The sequence below is a fragment of the Protopterus annectens genome, chromosome 1.part1, assembly GCF_019279795.1.
Source record: "Protopterus annectens isolate FY-2018-M chromosome 1.part1, PAN1.0, whole genome shotgun sequence".
NCBI lineage: Eukaryota > Metazoa > Chordata > Ceratodontiformes > Protopteridae > Protopterus > Protopterus annectens.
In genome coordinates, this window is record NC_056726.1 from 1,850,454,171 (window position 1) to 1,850,480,094 (window position 25,924).

Sequence of the window (25,924 nt, forward strand, 5' to 3'; positions counted from 1 at the left end):
TTCAGGTGTCTTAATATTTCATAGTTGTCCTTCACGGATATAGTACAGTTGTGTAAGTTGCCCATACCTATAACAGTATATGTTCAAATTCTTCACTGCTGCAATAGCCTTGGGGTTGCATCCAGCAACCGGTCCGCTTCCAAAAGATTTCATCCCCTCCACGCTGACCTGTCCACATCCTACTGTCATTCTACCTGCTTATAGGCTGAACCTAATTTGCAGAAAGCAATATAAACAACCAGCATAACTAAAAATTTTAAGCAATTTCTTCACCCTTGAAAAAATGGGGAACTCATCTTGAGAAAACCGTAAAAATATATAACTCTAAATACAAATAACACAAAACCACCAATATATCCCACACGAACTATGCACATGAAGGGAGATGATGGGTGAGTGTTGTGGCTACTACAGCAGTGAAGAATTTGAACGTCTGCTGTTATAGGCAAGTGCAACTTATACAAATTTACTATGATCATCATTCTCATTAGTACAGTAGCCTATGTGTACACTACCATAGCTTATACAACCTGGGAGGAGGAAGGATAAGGATCCAGAAGCTCAAGAGAATGATCTTATCAAAGGCTGTTCTGCACCTGGAAAAGGAATCCAGCATTTAACATTTTGCAAACGCACTGGTAGAGAACCACATTGCTGCCTCTAAAATGCTTTTAGAGACCATCCCTTTCCAGTATGCCATTGTTGAAGCTAAGGTAGTAGAATAAGAAGTTATGTACCTACCATAACGTTCCATGTTAGTTGTCTTCTCTCGCCTTCTTTCTTGCTTGATGGGTTCGAGCCAATCCTCGGCTCCGACTCGGCACTTGCTAAGCTCGAGAGTCACTTTTACCAGCTCGAGGCAGCCCCATATCCCATGATGCAAGGCGGTAAGTACCCAGATCTCGTTTGATGACAAAAGGGCAATAGCACCAAGCATAAACACTTCCCAAAGGAAGAAAGCAGAAGAAAAACCTGCAGGATGGAAGAAAGACCAGCTCTGTATGGTCTTTCAGCATAATTATACCTTGTAGAAAAAGGTCTGTCCAGGCCTGGGGAAGGAGGGAGGGTCAAGAAAGAAGGCGAGAGAAGACAACTAACATGGAACGTTATGGTAGGTACATAACTTCTTAATGTTAAGTTGTCAATCTCGCCTTCATTCTTGCTTGATGGGACCGCATCCCTAGCACCTCTATCCTGGGTGGCTCAATGGAACAGACTCTTGAGGACTGTAGAGCCAAAACTGGCTCTGTCCCTGGAGGCCAAGTCCAATTTGTAATGGGAAACAAAAGTATGAGGAGTGGCCCAAGTGGCCGCTGCACAAATAGTGTCTAAAGGAAGTCTAGCTTGAAAGGCTGTAGAAGTAGCTAAGCTCCTAGTTGAATGTGCTTTAGGTTTTGAGCACAGCTGTTTTCCCCTGAGCTGATAAATTTCAGAGATGACAGAAGAAAGCCATCTAGATAAGGTAACTTTAGAGACAGGAAGGCCTTTCTTGTTATCAGCATAGGAAACAAAGAGTTGATCGGATTTCCTAAATTGTTTAGTTCTGTCCAAATAATATCTGAGTTGGCGATGGACATCAAGATAATGTAGTTTTGTTCCGATCTGTTTGAATAGTTTGGAAAAATACAGGAGATCAATGGATTGATTCAAATTAGTCTTTGAGGCGACCTTAGGCAAAAGGTCGGATTAGTTCTCAATGATACTCTGTCTTTGTGAAAGACCAAATAGGGGGGTCGAACCGATAGAGCATGAAGTTCAGACACCCTCCTGGCAGATGTAATAGCTACTAGGAATAAGGTTTTCCATGAAAGAAATTTCAGGGAGCAAGAAACAGCTGGCTCGAAGGGGGGAAGAATCAAGGATGTCAGCACTAAATTTAGATCCCATTGAGGGGGAGGACTCCTGACTGGAGGTTTCAGGAGGAAAATTCCTTTAAGAAGGCTCTACAAAGCCTGTGGGACATAATATTGTGATCTGCGAACCCGACATGAAAGTTCGAGATAGCAGCCAATTGAACTCTAACTGTGGAAGAAGAGGATCCTGCATGAAAAATCTCCGCTAAGAAATCCAAAACTGCCTGAACTGGAGCAGTGAAGGGATCAATATTTTTGGCTTTAGCCCAATAAGAGAATCGTTTCCATTTGCTTGTATAAATCCTCCTGGTAGAGGATTTTAAGGAAGCTACTAGAATGTCTCTAACGGGGTTAGAGATCAAAGGAAGCCTGGCTAAGGAAGGAAGTGGAGCAACCATGCTGTAAGGTTGAGAGAAGGTATAGCGGTGCAGCTGACCGGATTGGTGAATCAGAAGATCTGGCACTGGGTCCAGATGCCACGGCTGCACCAAAAGGTGACGATGGAGGAACGGGAACCAAATTTGTCGAGGCCAATAAGGAGCAATGAGAATCATTTTGGCTCTCAAAACGGTTGCTTTCTGGATAACTTGAGGGATCAGAGGAAATGGAGGAAAAGCATAAAGAAGTCCCTGGGGCCAATCCTGGGTCAGAGCGTCTCTGGGGGGATGGCCTGGTAGAGGGAAGAGAGAGAAGAAGTCTGGGCATTTGCTGTTTTGGGGAGTAGCAAAAAGATCGCAACACGGGCGACCCCATTCCAGAAAAATCTCTTCCACTATAGATTGCTTGAGAGACCACTCGTGAGGCATGAGAATAGCTCTGCTCAATCTGTCCGCTAAAATGTTGGTTTTCCCAGGGATGTGCGTTGCTACCAGAAACCGATGAGAGGAGATCGCCCATTGCCAAAGTCTGAGCGCTTCTCGACACAAGGGGTAGGACTTGGTTCCGCCCTGTTTGTTGATATACCAAACTACAGACATGTTGTCTGTGTGGACTGCAATTGTCCCTACGGGAAGAAAGTCGTTGAGGGCTTGCAACGTTAAAAGCACTGCTCTCATCTCCAGGACATTTATGTGCAGGTGGTACTCGAACGGTTGCCAGTTCCCATGAACCATCCTGCCCTGATAATGCCCCCCCCACCCGATCAGGGAGGCATCCGTGGTGACAGTGGCTACCCGGGATGGGGGTACAAAGTGTCTGCCTTGGTGAATCTGGGGAGATGTGATCCACCAAGCAAGATGATTTTGCAAATCTGTGTCACCAGAATTTGGTGACGACTGGAAGTTGTTGGTAAGACCACTGAGTGAACAACATCCACTGAAGAAGGCGCATGTAGAAGCGAGCCAGGGAAGAAGAGTAATGGCCGCAGCCATGAGGCCTAATACCTTTAGAACCATTCTGGCCTGTACTTTCTTGTTGGCTAGAATGATCCTGACATGACTTTGAATGTCTGAAACTCTTTGATCTGTAAGGGTAGCTGACATCCGAACAGTGTTTAAGTTTGCCTATGAAAGTAATAGACTGGTAGGGCGATAAGGATGACTTTTCAAGTTGATCGAGATGCCCAAATGAGAACAAAGATTTATTGTGTAATCCCTGGCTTGAACAAGCTGATGCCTGGTGGTGGCTGAAAGGAGCCAGTCGTCGAGATAATGGAAACACCTGGAATCCTTGACGCCTCAGGTGAGCCGTGACCACTGCCATGCATTTGGTGAACACTCTGGGGCTGTAGTGAGACCAAAGGGCAGGGCTCTGAACTGGAAATGACTGGACCCCAGCCGAAGCGGAGAAATCTCCTGGAGCGCCTGTGAATTTTATGTGATAGTACGCATCCTGAAGATCTATTGAGCACATCCAGTTGTCCTTCTGTAAGAAGGGCAGAATTGACTGAAGAGTGACCATTCGGAATCTTGTCTTCCTCACAGACTTGTTGAGTCTGCTGAGATCCAATATTGGTCTCCAGTCTTCCGTCTTTTTGGGGACCAAAAAGAACCTTGAGTAGATTCCGGGCTCTGAATGGTCTGTTGTAACTGGCTGAATGGCTCTTTTTTGCAGTAGTTTTAAGACTTCTAACTCTGCAAATTCCCTTAGACCGGGTGGTACATCTGGAAGGGAATTTGAGGGATAGAAAGGACTTTCCTCGAAAGGAATTATGTAACCCTCGGATATGATCGACTGTACCCATCTGTCTTGAGTGAGGGAACGCCAGGCTTCTGGGTACAGCGATAGTCTTCCCCCGACTGCCTCCAAGGAGGGACAGCCGGGCAACATCTCAGGGATGCTGAAAGGGCTTGTCAGAGAGAGACTCTCTGTTTCCCTGGTTTTGTGGACCCCTCTGCCTCTAGAGTGGCGCCTGTTGTTGTTACCCCTCTGCCTCTAGGGGTAAACTGACCACGTGAATCCGGCGTGACTCCTTGGGATTTATGGAACCACATTTTGCCACCCTTCTGTCCTTTGGGGTAAGGTCTAGAAGGGGTGGAAAACGGACTCCTACGGCAGAAAGAGTTTTGCCGTCCTGCTCACACCTGGTCAATGTTTCCTTCACTTGAGGGCCAAACAAAGCTGACCCATCAAAGGGAGAGTTTGTGAAGGACGCCTTAAAGGGATCTGCAAAATTACATAGCCGCATCCAGGCTTGGCGTCTAAGAGCCACACCTGTACCTGCGGCCCTACTCGCTCCATCAGCAGCATATGATATTAGCCGCATGGAGGAGTTTGCAATGGAGTTAAGGGTTCCTAGCTGCGAAGCAATTTTTTCCCTGAGCCCCTGCAACTGTGGGATACTGCACAACTTCACCTAGATCCTTAAGGATATCCGTGTGGAGTCTGGTGAAGTGACATAGGTAGTTCAGAGAACGCATAGCAAAGGTCGCTGAAGAAAACATCCGCTTACCATTCCTATCCATGGTCCTAGAGTCCTTATTAGGAGGATGGACAGGTACGGAAGAATCTGCAAGTTCCTTCTTGGTGGCAGCCGCCACCACCATGGCATCAGCGGGACACCTTTTGTGAGGAATTGCTTGTCCGACGGGCAGTAATAAATTTAGAAGGCCTCCTAGGGACTGGCTCTACAGAGTCAGGAGCAGCCCACGCCTTCGGGCAATAACCTGCATAAGGGGTCGAAAGGCCGAGACACCCAGGAGGTGGAGGGCCGAGATCCAAACGCCTCCAGGTATACTGACTCATCCTCAGAGGGATTATTGGTGGGCCAGTTTCCCTCTGTCTAAGGAGTTCTAGGATGTCTGAGAAGGAGACATCCTCAGAGGGGATCTTGGGGATCCTTCTGACTCATCTAAGTCAGTATCTGAAGTGATAGACTCGGGAGTCTACGTGTTTCCTCTTACAAGTCCTCTTCCGGAGGATCTCCCAACAAATCAGGAGAATCCTCGGAAGAGGGGATATTCCCAGTGGGGAAACCTGAGGCGGAGGATCTCTGGGTCCTGTAGCAAGAGAAGTGGCAGAGATGTCAACAGGCACTATAGAGGGAGGAGCTAAGGGAACAGACTGCTGGCTGAGACCAGTGGCCAGCACACTCTTCATCACCTCAAGGCTCCCTCCCAGGAGGTCCGAGAGAACCCGCCCAAGAACTAGGAACCCAGGGCCCACCGAAGGAAAGGCTCCGAGGCAGATGTCGGAGCCGAGCTCACCAAGGCCGAGGCTCCAAGGGGAACAGCGGCTCGGACAAGGGTCCGATGCCACTCACCCTCGGAGGAGACCAGGGAAGCCCGCCACCGAATCCCTCTAAGGAAGGTCTCAAGAGGAGATAAGAGTAGAGGCTGAAGGAACAGAAGGGGTATCTGTCCCTCAGCCGTAGCAGTAACCATTCCGAAGACTCCAACTCCAAACTCTGGGGTAGAGTCGAAGGAGGAACTGCAATGGGTGTGGACCAATAGTCGTCTGCTGAGACGGACTATGTAGCATTTGGGCCAGTGCCTGTGACTTAAGTAATCTACTGACCACTCTCTCTAAATCATGGTCAGAAAGCCTGGATGACCTTGAAGATCGGTTCCGATGGCTCCGTTCGAGAGGAGAGGCGGCCGAGCCGAAAGTATCGGCTCCAAGGAAGGGGACCTAGACCTCTTCCTCGAAGGAACCATCGGAGCCGATGAAACCACAGAAACTGTTGGAGCCGACAACTTATCGGCGCCGACAGGTAGCTTCGATGCATCGGCTCCAGCCGAAGCCGATACAGCCACAAAAGTAACGGTGTCGGAGCCGATCGGAGCCGACACCGATGCCTGAGCCACATGGTGGTCGGAACCGATCAGAGCCGACACCGAAGTGGTCGAACCAGAATCGGCACCGATAGCCATCGGTGCCAAAGGTTTATGTAAAGTACAGTCGGCTCCAGCCGGAGCCGATCTCGACTCTGAAAGAGTCGGAGCCGAGGCCACAGAAGCCTGGGCCTTGGAAGACTTTGAAGTCTTAGATGGAGCCGACTTAGCCGGGGAGCCCTCCGGCTTAAGAAGGCCCCTCAAAATTAATTTATTTCTTCTTTCCTGCAGGACTCTCTGGCTGAAAGAGTGACAAATAGCACAGGAGTCCTGCAGGTGAAGAGGCCCCAGGCAGTAAAGGCAAGAAGTGTGACCGTCTGTCAGAGACATCTTCTGACAGCACGAGTCACACTTCTTAAAGCCTGAGACCCTTTCCTTAGACATAGTGAATCACACACACAACACTAGTCCAAGAAATTAAATTATATAAAACTATCAATAACAGACACACACACCCTAACAAGGGGGGGATGGGATGGGAGAAAGTCTGACTAGAAATTTTAAGGAGTCAGGGAAAATCTTGTCAGAAAAGGACTAAAACTGTATTAAAACTAATTATCTAAAGTTTTTTCTGAAGAAAGGGGCAAAGGTAGTAATATAACAATCACTTACCAGGAGCTGGTAAAAGGAGGACCTCATCAGCGAAGCGGCAAACGAGATCTGGGTACTTACCGCCTTGCATCATGGGATATGGGGCTGCCTCGAGCTGGTAAAAGTGACTCTCGAGCTTAGCAAGTGCCGAGTCGGAGCCGAGGATCGGCTCCGAACCCATCAAGCAAGAATGAAGGCGAGACTGACAACTTAACATTGTGCTTTAAGACTGACTTGAATGGATTTCCATGGTGAGAGTTACAAAAAATAATAGCAGAGAACGACCATCTGAAAATAGTCTGTTTTAACATGGGTTGACCTTTCTTATTCCCAGAACAGTAAACAAAGAGCTGGTTAGCTTTCTTAAAGGACTTTTTTTGGTCAAGTTATCACCTGAGCTGCCTACACACATCCAGAGTATGTAGAATAATTTCTATTCTTTGCAACAACCTTTGGTATGAGAAAGGGTATGTACACAGAGTGATCCTCTCTATATGGAAAATCAGATAGGGATTTGCAAATCAGATGCACTTCTTGCAGTTGTCAGACCAATATCAAGAGTTATTTTCAAGGTAATGAACCTTAAATTAGCCTGACAGGCAGGTTCAAGGGTGAAATAGTTTTTCTAGCACAAAGTTGAGATCCTAAGGATGACAAACCTGTCTTTGGGGATGCCTCAGGTATAAAACAGTTTTTAAAAACTGACAATAAATAGAGAAGAAACAGGGGGATGCAGCCAATATGCAGAAATGGCTGCAAGATGTAGGTTTATAGAGGCGTAAGAGATGTCAGGAAATAGTAACTCAAACATTTAAGCACCAGTGGTACAAAATCCCTGATGGGTTCCTGGTCAATGGCACCAGCTAGAAAAGCTCTTCCACCTGCCAACATGTGATTTTCTAATCACAGGCATTCTTGCCTCCTTTAGTAGCTGAGGCATGTCCTCATGACAGAGGTGCCTAAACGATGTCAAAACTGAATCATCCAGGCATCAATTCAAGTTGTTTGGAGTGTATCAAATTCCCTTTGTCCTGTGTGTGTAGATCCAGTCTGTGGGGAAGCTTGTGGTAACTGCCTTTGGACCAGTTCATAAGAAGGGAAAACTAATTTTGCCTGGACCTGAAGAAAGTCACCACAGTGAATTCTGAAAAGACTTTCTGAATCTTCAGAATCACTCTGGAATTCATTGAAAATGGTGCAAATGCATACAGGAACATTCTCGACCAGAGAAATGACAGAGCATCTGTTTTGCAGGCCTGCTGGCAGGAAGTACTGTAACAGAATCTGTTCAGTTGTCTGTTTTTAAAGAAGGTGAACAGATCTACTTGATGAGTTCCCCACATCTGTATCAACTCCTGGAAGACCTCTTTACTGAGTTTTCACTCAAGACGTTCTGCCCCCAGGGTCTGCTTAGCTTGCCTGCCACAATGTTTTGCTCTGACAGTATGTAAGAAGTTTGAAAAGTTAAGAAATGCTGAAGAGTCAACTCTCAAGCTATCATTGCCAGCCGGCACAGAGGGTATGACCTAGTGCTCCCCCCTTTTTTAAGTACCATATCATCAAGGTATTGTTTGCCATGATTTGTAAGAGACCTGGGCCCCAGAGATGACATAGAGACTTTATTGTGTGGATCACAGCCAAAATATCATTATTTCTGATGTCCTTTGATCTGTCTGAATTGTCCCACAGTCCTTGCCATTTTAAACCCATTGAAACTTCTCCCCAAGTAAAGTCAAAGGAATCTGTCAATACAGATTTTATTGGAGTGGGCGTAGAAAAAGTAAGACCTGGATTGTAAGTTATCTCATCCCTTCACTAATGCAATTCTGTCTTGATAAAGCCCAATATTGGAATCTGAAACTCCAAAGGGTGGGAATGTTGTTTTTTTTTTTAAAAAACATGTTTATTACATTAGCACTTAAGACATAGGTACACATACATAGGTTCATAGGTATTTACTAGCCTAACAACCACAAGGGCCTTTTTAAGCCTAGCCATGCATCACAAATATCTGACAAGTTCTGATACCCTTGATAAGTGCAAGCAGGGGTTTGGGAGATGAACCATTTACGGGTTACCTCGGTCCATTACAGACATAGGTACCAAGTCAGGGATGAATTTCCAGTTTCCCATTCAATTGCCCAAGTTGCACTTGAATTGGGTTAGGGAGGAACTCTGCTTCACATGGATGGGGAGCCTGTTCCGTAGACGTGGTAGTCTCTGGGATACATACCTATCTCTCCAGCAGGACCTGTTTATATCAAAGGCAAGGTTTAAGTCTTTAGAACGGGTAATTCTGGTGCTGTTTGTTTTGTGGATATGCAGGAGGTCCATCAGAGTGACCTCCTGCATTAACTGAAAATAAACCAAACCATATGCACATTTTTAGTTTATATACATTATACATTGTATAGATGTTTTTTTTCTTTCTTTCTTTTCAACTGTCATTCAGTCCAATACTACAGAAATTGATAAATTCCTACCTTCTCTTAAACCTGACTCCTCCTCCAGAACATTATTCTGCATGCATTGTTCCCACAGATTCCATTTATTCTATGTAATTTGTTCCTTTCCTTTTCCAAAGATCCCACTTCCAGTTCTTTTATCACATTTACAATATTCAATACTTCCAGTACAGTTTGTTTAGATTTTTATTTCCATTTTATAGTAATTGTTTTTTTGTCAGCCAAAAGAATTAAACTTAATAAGGCCTTGCTATGACTAGGCAATCCAGACCCCATGTCTCAGCTCAAAAGAATCATTTCCTTCTTTACAGCCATTTGATCCCCCAATATTTCTGACAGTACTCTGTAGGGAATTTTTTAAATTTGCCAACTCATTACACTCCCACAACATGTTCTCACTTATCCCTTTCTTCTCCATACCACTTCCAACATTTGCTATTTACATGAGGAAAAAATCTTTGAAGTCTGCTTGAGGTATAATAATAACTATGGAAAAACTTCTGAGAAAAATCCTAAACCTTCTGGACTTTGTTGCATTCTTGGGAGCCATACCTATGTCCTCCTACTGTTCCCTTGTAAATTGTTTTCTTTAGTTTTTCTTCACAATCTTTCCCTTAGGGCCATTCTAGCCCTTTCTCTTTGCCTATAATCTGATATCAATTCTTGGTAGAGAAGGCAGTTTCTAAACAGCAGTCCAAACTCATCCCACTCTTTCTTGTTCCCAACATCTTGGTTCCTTTCCTAGTTTTCTCCAGTAAATTCCAGCCTCCTCTTGCCTACATTCTGTACCCCTACTTGTAGTCATTCCTACTGACAAAAATCTCCATTTTCCACTCCTGTGTTGGCTTAGTTCTTAGAACACTTTTTGCAACTTTATGAATATAACAAGAAGTTATGTACTCACCATAACGTTCGATGTATGTAGTCCATCTTGCTTTACATTCTTACCTGTGGGTTTGGAGCCATACCTCGGCTCCGACTCGGCCATACTCTAGCTCGAAGTCTTCAATTGGGTCGTGGCTAAGAGGTATGCCATCATGCAGCAGGTCTATTCCCCAGATCTTGTTTGCTGCAAGTTCACACACATACACACTGAGAAGAAGAACAACCCCAACAGAAAGGACTACTGACACCTAGCGACAATGACTCCAGGTCCTCCAGGAGGGGGAAGGAGGGAGGGTTAGTAAGAATGTACATCAAACGTTATGGTGAGTACATAACTTCTTGATGTTATGTAGTCCAATCTCGCCTTCATTCTTACCCGTGGGACAGTGTCCCTAGCAACTTGACCTTGGATAGCTCAGTGAAAAATACTCTTGAGTACTGTGGAACCAAAGCAAGATCTGCCTCTTTAGACCAGATCTAATTTGTAGTGACTAATAAAGGTATGAGGCGAAGCCCATGTTGCTGCAGCACAAATATTATCCATACACATCCTAGCCTGAAAAGCAGTTGAGGTAGCCACAGATCGTGTAGAATGAGCCTTCACTTTAAAGTGTAATCATTTGCCATTGGAAGCATAAATAAGTGAGATGCAATCAGAGATCCAAGAAGACAAGGTTACCTTAGAAACCGGAACCCCAAGTCTAGTGTCTGAAAACAAGACAAACATTTGATATGATTTCCTGAAATCTTTCGTCCTATGTAAATAGAAACGCAATTGTCTGTGAACATCCAGCTGATGAAACTTAAATTCTGTCTTGTTGGAGAATTCAGGAAAAAACACAGGCAACTCAATGGATTGGTTGATATTGACAACAGAGGCAACCTTTGGAACAAAAGAAGGGTTGGTTCTTAAGGAGACCCTATCCTTGTGAAACACCAAATAAGGTGGTCTAATCGATAATGCTTGGAGTTCAGAGACCCGCCTAGCTGAAGTTATGGCTACCAAGAATACTGTCTTCCATGACAAGAATTTAATGTCACACGTAGCTGTGGGCTCAAAGTGAATTGAGGTAAGCTTCTGTAGTACACAACTGAGGTCCCATGGCATCACTGGATCAAAGACTGGAGGTTGGAGTAACCATGTCCCTCTCATAAAAGCCCTACAAAGCCTATGAGCCATAAGGTTGGGCTCATTAGCAATATGAAAGGTAGAAATTGCTGCCACTTGCACTTTAATGGTTGCCGCAGCTGAACCTTGACTAAACAGTTGAGAAAGAAATTCCAGTATTGCGGAAATAGGCGCTGTATAAGGATCAATATGTCTCTCACGGGCCCAAGTAGAAAATCTCTTTCACTTACTGGAATAAATCTTCCTGGTAGAAGGCTTGTGGGAAGATGATAGAATATGGACCACTTCCGGGGAAAAATCATGAAGCCTGACTAAGGACAGAACTGGAGCAGCCAAGCTGTCAACCTGAGGGTCTGGATGGAGGGATGGAACTGTCCTGACATATGAATCAGCAGATCTGGAACTGGGTCCAGAATCCAGGGCTTGTCCATTAGATAGGGTTGAAGGAAGGGAAACCAAATCTGACGAGGCCAGTGTGGGGCAATGAGGATCATTTTGCTCCCCACAGACTGTGCTTTCTGAATGACCTTTGATATCAGAGGTAACGGTGGAAAGGTGTAGAGAAGACCAGAGGGCCAATCATGAGCCAGAGCGTCCCTGGGTGTCTCCCGCTCTGGGGAGATAAGGGTGAAGCAGCTGCTGCATTTGGCATTGAGGGGGCTGGCAAATAGGTCACAGCAAGGCTGACCCCATCTGTGGAATATCTCTTCTGCAACATAATTGTTCAGGGACCACTCATGAGGCATTAGGATAGCTTTGTTCAGCCTGTCGGCAATCACGTTGGACTTCCCCAGTATATGTGTTGCAACTAGAAAGTGTTGGGAAGACACCGCCCACTGCCAAACTCGAAGTGCCTCTCTGCAAAGGGGGTATGATTTGGTTCCTCCCTGTTTGTTCAGGTACCACACCACCGACATGTTGTCTGAGTGGATTGCAATTGTCCCTAGAGGGACAGAGCTCTGAAGTGCTTGCAACGCTAATAGCACTGCTCTCATCTCCAAGATATTGATATGCAAATGGGTCTCGTGATCCTGCCAAGTGCCTTGGACAGTCCTGCCAAGATAATGCCCCCCCACCCGATCTGGGAGGCATCCGTGGTCACCGTGGCAACTGGAGAATATGGGACAAAGGGCTTGCCCACGTTGAGATTGCTGGCCTGAAGCCACCACCAGCGTAGATCCAGCTTGCACGTGTCCATAATCAGAATAAAATAGGAGAGTGGGAGATGCTGCAGTGACCATTGGGCGAAAAGCAGCCACTGAAGAACCCTCATGTGTAGTCTGGCAAGGGGAACTAGCATGATCGCGGCAGCCATGGTCCCTAATAACTTGAGGACCACTTTTGCCCTGACCTTCCTCAATGGTAGTCTAGTTGTAGAGCCTGAATTCTCTCTTCTGGTAAGAAGGCCCTCATGAGCACCGTATCTAGTTTGGCGCCGATAAAAGTGACATGCTGCGAGGGTTTAGAGCAATTCCTAACCATTGGCACAGTGTAATGGTGGTGTCCCTGGTCTGTAACAGTAGATGCCTGGTGGTGGCAGAAAGGAGCCAGTCATCCAGGTACGGAAACACTTGGAATCCCTGACATCTCAAGTGAGCCATTACCACTGCCATGCATTTGGTGAACCCCCTGAGGGCTGTGGTGAGACCAAAGGGCAGAGTGTGAAACCGAAAATGACTGGCTCCCAGCCGGAAGCGTAAATGACTTCTCGATGCCCTGTCCATCTTGATATGGTAGTAAGCATCTTTGAGGTTGATGGAGCACATCCACACATCTTTCCCTAACAGAGGGAGTATTGACTGTAAGGTGACCATGCGGAACTTGGACTTTTGTACATGAAGGTTCAATCGGCTGAAATCCAAGATGGGTCTCAGGTCCCCTGTTCTTTTCGGCACCAAAAAGAATCTGGAGTAAGTCCCTAACCCTACTTGGTCTGCGGGGACAGGCTGGATGGCTCCCTTTGAAAGCAACTTTTTTATTTCTAAAGTTGCGGAATCCCTGTGACTGGGTGGAATGTCTGGGATTCTCTTGGATGGTGGGGGAGAAGAGAAGGGGATATGATAACCTCTGGAAATTATCTTTAATACCCACTCGTCTTGGGTGACTTCTTGCCAGGCTTCTGGGTATAAAGAAATGCGACCCCCGACCAACTCCAGAGACGCACAGTTGGGCCTCCCCTTCAGGAGTGCTGGTAGGGAGAACCATGAAAGGAATCATGGTCCCCCTGGTTACACGGGCCTCCTCTGCCTCTAGGGCAGCGTCTACCTGAATTTCCACCACCCCCCCGCCTCTGCAGGGGGAATCACTTTGTGCTCCCTGAAAAAACCTCTGCGACTTCCTGAACCACATTTTCTCACCCTTCTGGCCCTTGGGGTAAGGTCTAAAAGGCATGGAAAAATGGACTCCCACGGCAGACAGGGTTTTTCCTTCCTGCTCGCACCTAGTGAGAGTGTCCTTCACCTTGGTTCCGAACAACGATGAACCATCAAATGGGGCATTGGTGAACGTAGACTTGAAGACCTCCGTGAAATTGCACAGGCGCATCCAGGAGTATCTCCTAAGAGAGACTCCAGAAACTGCAGCCCTACTCACTCCATCGGCTGCATATGAGATCAGCCTCATGGAGGAGTTGGTAAGGGAATTTAGGGTAGACATCTGTGCACTGACCTTCTGTGCCATGGCATCAGAAATGTTATCATGTAGAGAATCTCCTAGCTCTTTTAGGAGATCTCAATGGGGCCTCGTAAAATGCGTGAAGTAGTTCAGCGACTGCAGTGTAAAGGCCGCTGAGGTAAACACATGCTTCCCATACCTGTCCATAGCCCGGGACTCCTTGTTAGGCGGATGGATGGTAGACGAAGTTTCAGCAAGTTCCTTCTTGGTGGCCGCTGCCACCACCATAGCATCTACTGGAATGCCTTTAGACAGATACTCCTTGTCAGTGGGGGCAGACAAAAACTTATTGGGTCTCCTTGGGACCGGTTCCACAGTGTCAGAAGTTTCCAACACCTTTCGACAGACAAGATCTAACAGCTCATCAAAAGAGGGAGAAACCCAAGAGGCAGAGGGCTGAGACCCGAAAGCCTTCAGGAACACAGACTCCTCATCAGAAGGGGATTTGGATGGCCAGACGCCTCTCTGCTTCAGGATCTCCACGATATCTGAAAAAGAGATATCTTCAGAAGACGACTTGGTGGAACCCTCTGACTCCTCGAGGTCGGTATCTAACATGAGAGACTCATCCAGGGAGTCAAGTTGTTTCCTCTTACACAATCTCTTTCTGGCGGGCTCCTCAGGGAAAAAGTCTGGGGAGACGTCAGAAAGTTGGGGACCACTCATGGAGGAATCCTGAGGCTTGGGGTCTCCGCTGCCCATGGACAGAGCGTGATCCAAAACTGACACCGGTGCTGGAGGGGGCAGAGTATCGGTGCTGTAGGATGCACAGGCGCATCCAGGAGTATCTCCTAAGAGAGACTCCAGAAACTGCAGCCCTACTCACTCCATCGGCTGCATATGTGATCAGCCTCATGGAGGAGTTGGTAAGGGAATTATGTAGAGTGGCCAGCACACTCCTCATAACCTCGAAGGCTGACCCCCCTCCGGCTCAGAAGGCCAACTAACTGAAGATGAAACAGTAGTAGCCCTCGACCCCGTGGAGATGAGGTCTGAAGCTGATGTCGGGTCCAACCTCACTTGGGCCGAAGCACTGAGAGGAAGGCTTGGAACCAATGCAGATCGATCCGAGACCTCCCCCTCAGGTCTGACCGGAGAACCGTGAACCCTCAACCCCGTGGACTGAGCCGATGGGGTCGGAGCAGAAATCAGAACAGAGAGGCCAGGCGAGGCTACTGTAACCGACCTAACGGCACCCAATGGCACCGACAACTCTGGCTCCGAAGGCCGAGAAAGGCTTGAAGGAGGAACAACAAAGGATGAAGAGGCCATAAGCTCTAGAGCTCACTGGGTCGGAGCCGAAATCAATTAAGCCAACACCGATGACTGAAGCAGTTTCTTCACCACCCTATCAACGTACTCATCGGAAAGGGTCCTGGAAGATAAAGTAGGAGATCTGGATCTCCCTACAGAAGGGGACTTGCGTGAAGGAGAACCCGGTCGAAAAAATGGAGACCGGCTCAGAACCAAAATATCTGTGACCGGCTCCGAAAGGCTGGGAGCCGATACGGACTTAGTCAAGAGACTACCTTCTTTCAGCACCAAGGGCAATGGAACCGAAGAAGGCGAAGCTGTTTTAGCAACTTTCTCTGGCGGCTTCGAAGAAAGAGCCGGAGCCGGAGAATGCTTCTTGGAAGTCTTTTTGTCCTTTTTAGCTGGAGTGGATAATGCACGGAAGACTTAGCCAAGTCTTCCTCGGAGGAGTCTTTAAGCAGTCCTTTCAAAATGAGCTTGTTCTTCCTCTCCTGTAGCACACGGGGACTGAAGGAATGACAAAACAAGCAGGACTCTTGGAGGTGAATAGCCCCCATGCAGTACAAGCACACAGAGTGCCCATCAGTTAAAGACATTTTATTGCTGCATTCAACACACTTTTTAAAGCCCGAAGGCCTGTGTTCCTTAGGATCCTTGGACATGCTGAAAGGAACAAATTAATACATACACGCACTAGACCCATCTAACAAGAAACAGAGCCTCTAACTCAAACGGCCCAGAAACTGGCGGGCAAACAACATGGAGATCTAGGTCCTCTAACTCCAATGGGCCTAGCCCGGGGAAACAAAGGCAGGAAAGCACCACTAGCCAGACACAACACTAAACGCTAACATAATGGAGCACCAAACCAAAGACCACACAGAAACAATGGGGAAGACTAGGTCCTTTAACTTAAACGGGCCTAGCCCGTGGGGAAAGATACCCAAACAGCCAGACAAGGGCACAAAAAACAGCCAGAGAAACAAATACAGGCAGTAAAACACCAAACACACACACACACACACACACAGAGCTATGAAAATAGCCTTTTCGAGCAACAAGTCAACAGTTTATAAAACTTTTATAAACAATATACTTAGCCACGGCCGAAAGCAAGACCACGTCTGAGCTTAACAAGCGGCAAACGAGATCTGGGGAATAGACCTGTTGCATGATGGGATACCTCTTAGCCACGAGCCAATTGAAGACTTCGAGCTAGAGTATGGCCGAGTCGGAGCCGAGGTTCGGCTCCGAACCCACGGGTAAGAATGAAGGTGAGATTGGACTACATAACATCATTGTTTCTCCCTTTTAATTTCTCCAAATCTTTTGGGTTTCTAATACCACGATGGGAATGGACCCCATTCCTAAGTCAAAGTATGATTAAAGTTCATGAAATTAGTATTATTTCAGTCTTTGATGTCAGCCAGAAGTTCTCTTCGCAACACCTAAAATGTGCCCAGTAATGACTCCTTCTGCAATTCGTAACATATCTAAATATGATTGCAGATTCTTTTTTATAAGGCCCGCTGCTACTACTACTATTGGAACTGTCTGGGTATCTTTCTTCCACACTGCTCTTGCTTCTGCCTGCAAATCCTGACATTTTATGACTTTGGGTCCCTCTGTACGCAAGACACTGTAGTGAATGGGTGTGGCGATTTCAATGATCAATGCTACTTTTGTTTTCTTTTCATGGACCACTATATCTGGTTTTCTAGCATCTATGTTTTGAACTGTTGGTAATGGATAATCCCATGTAATGTACATTTCTTCATTTTCTATGATGCTTTGTGGCTCACGTTTCCAGTGTTTTTCAGCTACTTCAATACCATAATGTTTGCACAATCCCCAGTGCAAGTCTTGACACATTATTATGCCTTTCAGTGTATAGTCCTTCTGCAATTAGTATGTCACAACCAGCAACAAGGTGTGCAACTGTTTCCAATTCTGTTTTACAAAACCTACATTTGTCTGTTTCTCCCACATGTTCAATGGACTTTGCAAACCAATGTGTACAGAGCCCACTATCTTGAGCTGCTAATATTAACCTTTCCTCTCTTGGTTTGATAGTATTAATAAGATTAATATTCTGTATAGATGTGATTATTTTCTTAAATGATCTGCATCCAAAATCCCACTGTTTTCTTATTTCTTGAACTCCCCAATAACGTGCTTCATCATCATCCCTTTCCACGTTGAATTATAACCTTCTACTTGTGTTATACATTTGAGTGCTGCAGTAGCGTTGTCGCCTCACAGTTAGACGTTGCCCGTTCGATTCTCAGTTAGAGCGTCTTCTGTGTGGCGACGTGCGTGAATGGGCATTCCTTCGTTGAAGGTTGTGCGTTTGGCCCAGCAAGCCAGCATGTAAAACTCTACTGCCAATCATTAGCGGACCGGAGTTCCGCTGTGGCGACCCCTAACTGGGAAAAGCCGAAAGACACTTGTGTTATACATATGAGCCTTAACTGCATAGCTCTAAAATATCCCTTCGAATCAGGTAATCCTAAACCACCTTGCTTTATTGGGAGGATCAACTGATTCTACTTAACTTTTGCTCTCTTCCCCAAACAGATACATTCCTTCAATGTTTTATTAATTATTGTCCACAACTTTTCATCTGGTTGATAAAAATATGCCTGACCTGTATATAAAACTAAAGTGCTAAAAACATTTTCACTGCTTGTATCTTAATATCCATAAACAGGAGCTTCCAGTTTCTCAGTTTTTGAATCCTTAACTGCTATAACTGAAGCCTTTTTTAATCCATACTATTAAATACTTCATCTTATCAAGTCTATGGGGTAGTGCTGAACCAATTCTGAGAGTACATAATTTATGGCTACTGCTTTTGTTTTGTCTTCATTAGTTTTATATCCTGAAAAGACACAAAACTGTCCCAAAATGTTCCACAGCACCAAGATGTCCATTTCTGGATTTATTAGGTATAAAATAATTTCATCTGCAAATAAAGCCAACTTCTTGATTACCTTACCAATTACATGCTTAAATTTCTGAGTCCCCAATTTTCTTTGCTAATGACTCAAAGCACAAAGCAAATAACAAATGGGAAAGAAGACACCCAGGTCTAGTTCCTCTGATCAAACACAACGTATGAGAGAGGAACGCTCTCACTTTAATTCTTGCCTCTGATCATTCATATGTCCTCCTAAATAACCTTATTATTGTATAGAGGAATGTTCAATATTTCCATTGCCCTACGCCTGAAATCCCAGCTTACTCTGCTGAGTGTTTTCCTTGCATCAAAACCCTCCAACAACAGCAGTATTTTCTTCCATTCTGGATTATCTCTGTTGTATTAATGTTGTCTGTCTCCCCACCACAACAACACATTGATCTGTATCTATCTATTTTGGAGGCACCTTTGCCATTCTTCTACCTAGCACAGACATAAACATTTTATAATAACGGCTAAAAGGATCCATGTTTTTGAGGTACCACTGAATCATCCTCAAATGTAATCTGGTACAGGGAAACATGAGAATCATAGAAGCCATAAGGCCAAATATCCAGAGAAATTCTCTGGCCGCAGTTTTAGACTGGTGAAAGAAATTCAGGAAGGCTTCCAGACATAAGCCCACCTTCTTCTGAGGAAGGAAAGCCTTTTCAGACAGTCTGTCTATCAGGCAATCATATAGGTCACTGTCCAGATTTTCGTAGAATGTCTAGATTTTTGCCTCATATTTTTAGCCATTTCTTCCTAAAATTTGTGGTTTCTGGCACATCATTATGCAGTGAAGTCACTGCATAGTGACATACATTTGAGTTTCAGCCTTCATATTCTTTAGAAAATGTATACTAATACAAATCCTGTTAATCTAGCAACTTCAGAAGTTTATAAGAGCAGTATTTGGTGCAGCGGTAGCATTGTTGCCTCACAGCAAGAGGTTCTCCCATTCGATTCTCGGCTGGAGCGCCTTCTGTGTGGAGTCTGCATGTCCTCCCCACGTTCAAAAGACATGTGTGAATGGGCGTGCCTTCGTTGAAGGTTGGGCGTCGGGCTGGCACCTCGGCACCATAAAAAAATCGACTGCCAATCATTAGCGGACTGGAGTTCCGCTGTGTCGACCCCTAACCCCCTAAAAGCCAAAAGAAAACAACAAGAAAACAACAAGAGCAATATTTAAAATCTGTCTCTATTTTGGCGATTTTTGTCCCCTAGTTATTGTAGGCTTTACTCAGACTTCTTGTGCTTAGAGGTTGAAAGGTATGTAGGCAATCTAAAAACACAATCCTGGGTGATGGAGAGAGGATTTTTGAACATTTATTTAGAAACCCAGATGTTGTAGGAGGGATATTATCTTTTTAAGGACTCCTAATAACTGGAAAAAAACTCTGCAGAGACAAACATGCCATCTAAGTAAGGACAAAATGATATACTCTGTAACCTGCAGCCACTGCTGAGGCTAGATACTGTGTAAACATTTTTGGTGCAGTGGATAGTCCAAACGGTAATGCAAAGAACTGATAATCTAACTCAGGCACACAAAATCTTAGAAACCTCTTGAAGTTGCTTACTATTGAGGTCTAAAGAACTTTGGAATCTTTACAAAAAGAATGAAAGAAGAAATGTCCAAAACTTATATTCAAGAATTCTTCTTTGGAAACAGAAACATTCTGGAATAAAAGCTCTCTCCCCTTTGACTTACAAAAACATACTCTTTAACTCCCACCTGCAGTATATTCTAGAGTACTGGAGGAAACAAATCTGTTTGGTTGAGAGCATGAGGGGGATTCGCCTGAAATGAATGGGCTTTTCTATCTATTGCCAACTGTAACCCTCCAGAATAACCTTAAGAACCCATTTGTGTGAAACAAGTTATTGTCAAAAGGGAGTATTTTGAGTCAGTTTCTTTGGAATAGAAAATGGGGGACAGGAGTGGGATCATGGAATCATAGGAAATTACTAGGCTAATGGTCCTGGGGCCCTTACAAGCCTAGCCAAGAGTCCCCCTCCCCAAAAAAAAAGATGACCTGGCTTCTGGCATACTTTTCTGTGGAGGGCACTTAGTCAGTTTTTGTAAATGCTTTTTTCTTTTTGCGATTTCCATTAGAAACCTCCTGCCATCTGTTATTTATTTGGTGTCTGACTGTTAGCAGGAAGCACCACTTGTTTGTTTTGTTTTTTACAGGGAATATAGAATTTGGAGGGAAAGAACATGGGGATGTGAAAAATCCTAGAAATCCCCCTGCATTCATTTACCTCTCTCTCACATCCCAGAATTTGGAGGGAAAGAACATGGGGAAGTGAAAAATCCTAGAAATCACCCTGCATTAATTTACCTCTTTGTAACATCCCAGTGTTTGAGCACCTGCATAACAAGAGGGCCAAAATAAAACCTACCTATCCAGAGGGGAGTTCAGGATTTCTGACTTTAAGTAATCTGAAAACTTTTGGTTATGTCTCCAAACAAACTTCTTAAGACTGTGTCTGAAACAGATGCCCTAGATACAATATCAGACCAATCATTCACACTTAAAATTAAAGTTATGCACTCTCCATAATGATAGATCTGTGTTGTCTGTTTCCATCTTTCTTCAACATATGGGTCTCAAATCTGACATGAACACTACTTTAGCCACTTCCAAGCTTTGGATCCAATGATCTGGATCCTTTCTTTACCCTTAATCCCTGTGTATAGAACAAGCTACATCAAAACGAATTTGCTCACAAGAAAGAAAAAAATGGAGGAATACAAAAGATAACAAAGAAAAAACATTGACATACACACACAACTATGACAAAGGCAACCTCAAGGAGCTAAGGCTAAGTCAGCCAGAGTCATCTATATGTAATACTATGAAACAATACAAAAACAAAAGGAAGAGAGTGGGTAATTGAGGAAGGACAGAAACAGACAACACAAATCTATCATTATGGTGAGTACATAACTTCAGTATGTGGTGTCTTTTTCGTCAGCTCCTCAACTTATGAGACAGAGTCCCCAGCTACTGTAACACTAGGGTGGTTCTAAGGAAGACTATGTCAGAGCACAGCTGAACCAAAAGAAGGTCTTGATCTGGATTGAATGTCTAATCTATAACGAGAAGCAAAAATACGAACCTTGGACCAGGTAGCTGCAGCACATACATCATCAAGCAGCACTGTACAAAATAATGCTGTAGACAAAGCCACAGATCTAGCGGAGTGAGCCTTTGGAATTGTAAATAAAGACAAATCTGTTAGTTGGTAGATGCATAATATGCACTGAGATAGCCAATGGGAGAGAGTCACTTTGGCTACTCCCTTTCCCAACCTGATAGAGGAGAAGGAATTGAACAACAGATCAGTTTTTCTAAAGAGTTTTGTCCCATGTAAGTAAAAACATAACTAACAGTGAATATCCAGCAAGTGTAAAGTATATTCACCCTTAGTTGAAAAATTCGGCAAGAACACAAGCAGGTTTATGGACTCATTGACAGAAGACTCAGAAACCACCTTTGGAAGAAATGGCTTTCAGTCTGGTTTTCAGACACACTCTGTCTTTGTGAAAAAAACAGGTAGGAGGTTCTGAAGATAAGACATGAAGCTCAGAAAACCTCCTGACAGAAGCAGAATTAACTGCAATCAAGAATAAGGTTTTCTATGACAAAAACATAAGATCAACTTTGGTAGCAGGTTCAAAAGAAGGGGCAGTTAAAGCTTGCAGTAAAATAGTAATACCCCAAGAAGGAACTGGATCTCTAAGCAGAGGGTGTAGTACAAATATTCCTCTGAGAAAAGGTTTTGAACATTCTAAGAGTTGCTGTTGGCCTATAATTCTCAACAAAGTGAAAACACTATGTGGCTGCTAACTGTACTTTGATCGTGGAGTAGCTGGTTCCATTTTCAAAAAGATGGGCATGAAAATCTAAAATTGTTGAAAAAGGATTAAAATTATTTTCAGTTGCCCAAATAGAGAATCTTTTCCATGTGCTTTTGTAAGCCTTTCCTATAGAAGATTTCAGGGGAAAAGTTAGCATATGAACAACTGACGTAGCAAACCTAGACTGTCTAAACATCACAGGAATTGGTAAAAACATGCAGTCAACTTGAGAGACTGAATGTCTGGGTGAGATGACCCCAACAGGTGAGACAGTAGATCCGGGTATAATTCCAGGACCCAGGGAGAGTGTAGTAGATGAAGCCAGAGGAAGGGAAACTACACCTGTACAGGCCAGCAGAGGGCAATTTAGATGACTGGGATCTTCACCAATGCTTTCTGTAGAAATATGGGAATCACAGGTGTTGGAGGAAAAGCATAAAAAATTCCTGGGGATCAATTGTGGGTAAGAGCATCTCTCAGTGACTATCCCTCTGGAGGGATCAAACAGAAGAACTTGCTGCACTTGGTGTTCTAAGGAAATGCAAAGATATTGCAGCAAAGTTGGCCACAATGGCTGAATATTTGCTCTATGATCACTGGACTGAGAGACCACTTGTGAGGGAGAAGGATAGACCTACTCAGCCTGTCCACTAAAACACTGGATCTCCCAGGAATATGAACTGTTAGGAAGTGGTGGGAAGATATTGCCCATTGCCCAACTCTCATGGCTTCTCAACATAATGGGTAATATCTAGTTCCTCTCTGGCTGTTGATGTACCAAACAAATGCCATGTTGTCTGTCTGGATAGATATCACATCTGAGAGGAGAGAATCCTGAAATGCCTGCAATGCTAGGAGAACTGCACTTATCTCCAATACACCAATGTGTAGAATGGCCTGTGATGGTGACTACTTACCTTGGACTGCCTTTCCCATGTAATATCCTTCCCAAGTGTGAGGCGTCTATGGTCACCATGGCTTGAGGAAAGGGCAGATTGAATGGACATCCTTGAAATACATGCAGTGATTCCAGCCACCAGTATATGTGTGTCCTGCAAACCTTTGTTACGGATACTTGAAAAGACATGGACTGTTTTTTGATAGTCTACTAAACTGCCACAGTCCACTGATATACCCACATATAGTATCTTGCCAAAGGAACTAATGTGATGGAAGCTGCCATGGAACCCAGAACACAAAGGATTAATCTTGCTGGTGGCTTCTGATGGGACACAACAGATACAGCTTGTTGTTGAAAGTGATGTCATCTGTGTTCAGGCAAGCCTTGCTATTTGAAGATTTGAGTCCAAAAGTGCCCTGAAGAACACTAAGCACTGAACTGGATGAAGCTTAGAATTCTCTAGGTTCACTGTGATTTCCAGATCTGCACATAGATGGAGACATAGATGGAGCAAGAAATCTTTGACTTGAATGAGTAGATCCATGGTAGGGATGGTGATGAGCCAGTTGTCTAAGTAAGGGAACAACCGGAACCCCTGCAGTCGGAGATGAGCTGCTACTACTGCTGTACATTTTGTGAACACCCAGGGGGCTGTGGTGAGAATGAAAGACACAGCTTTGATCTGAAGATGACTGGCTCCCAGATAGAAACGAAGATACTTCCTAGACAGTATGTTCATTTTTATGTGGTAGTACTTATTTGCAGATCTATCAAGCAAATCCAGTCATTTTTTTCTCAGCAGAAGAATACTGTACTGTGACCATCCAGAATTTGGTAATTTTTTTCTAAATTTGTGCAAGTGACTTAAGTCTAGAATTAGTCTTAGGTCCAAACGAACCTTAAGTAAATTCCAGATCCACTCTCATCTGGTGGGATCTCTTGGATAATACAGTTGTTTAAGAGCTTCTCTATTTCTGAAGCAGAAGCTCTCCTTTGAGGGGGCAGAAAGTCTTTTTGCGGCTGTTGGGAAAGTGCAAAAAAAAATGAAGTAGCCTCTGCTGATGATTCTCCTGCATCCACTGGTCTTGAGTGATGGATATCCATTTTGTTGGATGCAGGGATAAGTGCCCCCGACTGCTTACAGAGTGCACACAACCATTCAGGAAAGCTGGAAAGGCCTCTCAGAGAATGTTCCCCTGAAACCATGATTTTTGTGGACCACCTCTGCCTCTAGGGCAATGTCCATTATAAAAGTTCTCACCTCTGCCATGGAGTGGGGCTCTGTCTCCAGAAGTGTCAAGTGGATATCCCCATGATTTGAAAAATCACATTCCCTTACCTCTTTTTGTTTTTTGGAAAAAGTCCTCTGAGGGGCAGAGAATTTAACCCCTAAGGCAGATAGGGCTTGTCATCTTTCTCACTTCTAAAGACAGTCTCTTTTACTTTGGGACCAAAGAGTGGTGACCCCTCATAAGTGGTGTTTACAAAGGGCATTTTGAAATGTTCCTCAAAGTCACATAGTCATATCCAAGCATGTCTCCTGATGACTATGGTTAAGCCAGCTGCTCTAGATGCACCCTCTGTTGTGTTAAAGCTAAGGCACAGAAACATTGGTAATGGATGGAAGTCGGATATGGGTTGGATCTGAGACTTACACATTGAGGAATGGATGGAAAAGACAACATCAGGTCATGAGATAGGTTAGCCACAATCTGATTCAAGTAAGACCTCCCTTCAGGAAACTGGGAAGCAGAAAATTCTCTCAAACTACTGGCACATTTAAGCACAAATTTCTACATGTAGCCCAGGTAATTAAGAATTCTGAAGGCTAAAGTTGATGAAGAAAACAGGCTCTTACCCAGTCTGTCCACACATTTATCTCCTTTATTCCCATTTGCTGGGTTAGGGGTGGTAAGGTACCTGTTCGCATTATGAACAGTAGGAGAGATAGCAGCTGAGTCTGCTCTAAGATGAGAAAAGAGAAATGAGTTAGACTGGCAGATTTTGAGTGATTAAGTATCATTTTTCTGAATTTTCTTGCTGCCTTTAGCTAATTCCGCCTAAAGCACTGATTTTCTCGAGTTTCTGTGATTTAAAAAGCTGTTTCAGCTACATATTGTACTTATTTTACTGCCTGCACTTTAACAAAGTTGTTTTGTGTTTAAATTACCTGTTTTAACTGTTGTAGGCTACACACTCAAGTGTGATAGCCATTTCTGTGCATTTAAAGTGTTTTTTGATTATATCTGCTTTATTTCCTGAAAAAAAATATATATACTTATTTTCCCGCCTTTCTAAGCGAGTATAGTCCAGTTTACAGGTTAGTGCTGAATTCAGGGATGTGTTATAAGTTTCTGTGTTTGCCCATACCTTACTTGGATAGAAGGAAGTTTCTCTGTTCACTGTGAGAGAGGGAGCTTTGAGCAGCCTATCTGTCCCTGGAGGAGTGGTTTCAGCCCAGAAATTAGTAGTTTATTGGCCATTTTGGGCTAATTTCTATCTCTTTCGTTTCCCTGCTACTTGTTTGTCTTTTTGGCTTTTCCCGGTTAGGGGTTGCCAAAGCGGAACTCCGGTCTGCTAATGATTGGCTGTAGATTTTTATGGTGCCAAGTTGCCAGCCCGAAGCCCAACCTTCAACAAAGGCACACCCATTCACGCATGTCTTTCAAACGCCACTCGACTGCGGGGAGGACATGCAGACTCCACACAGGAGGCACTCCAGCTGAGAATCAAACAGGAGGACCTCTTGCTGTGAGGCAACAACGCTACCGCTGCACCACTGCAGCTTCTAAAACCCACATTTGCGTGGTTTTGCGTGCCGGGCAGCGCCAGTTAGCTAGGGTACAAATATTCCTAGCTCCACAAAGTCTACTCTTCAATTTTTCCCTTAGAACTAGACAAACTTTCAACTTAAGCACTCAAACCATTCACTTCTCATCCCGGCACTTGCTCAAAACTCATAGCAAGCACTAATAAACCTTAGCACTAGACCCCCCTGTACTGTAGAGAAGGACAAGGCTCTCTAGTCGACCTTACCAGCCAATCAGTAAAATAGTTCAATGTACCTATCCA

The 25,924-nt window shown here is 44.5% G+C and overlaps 1 protein-coding gene across 3 annotated transcripts in view; it reads right to left on the bottom strand.

Moving 5' to 3' along the window:
• The window catches only part of DAAM2 (dishevelled associated activator of morphogenesis 2), a 3,932,565-nt gene that overhangs the window by 1,421,055 nt on the left and 2,485,586 nt on the right, over positions 1-25,924 (bottom strand). The gene's annotated exons all lie outside the window — the stretch shown is intronic.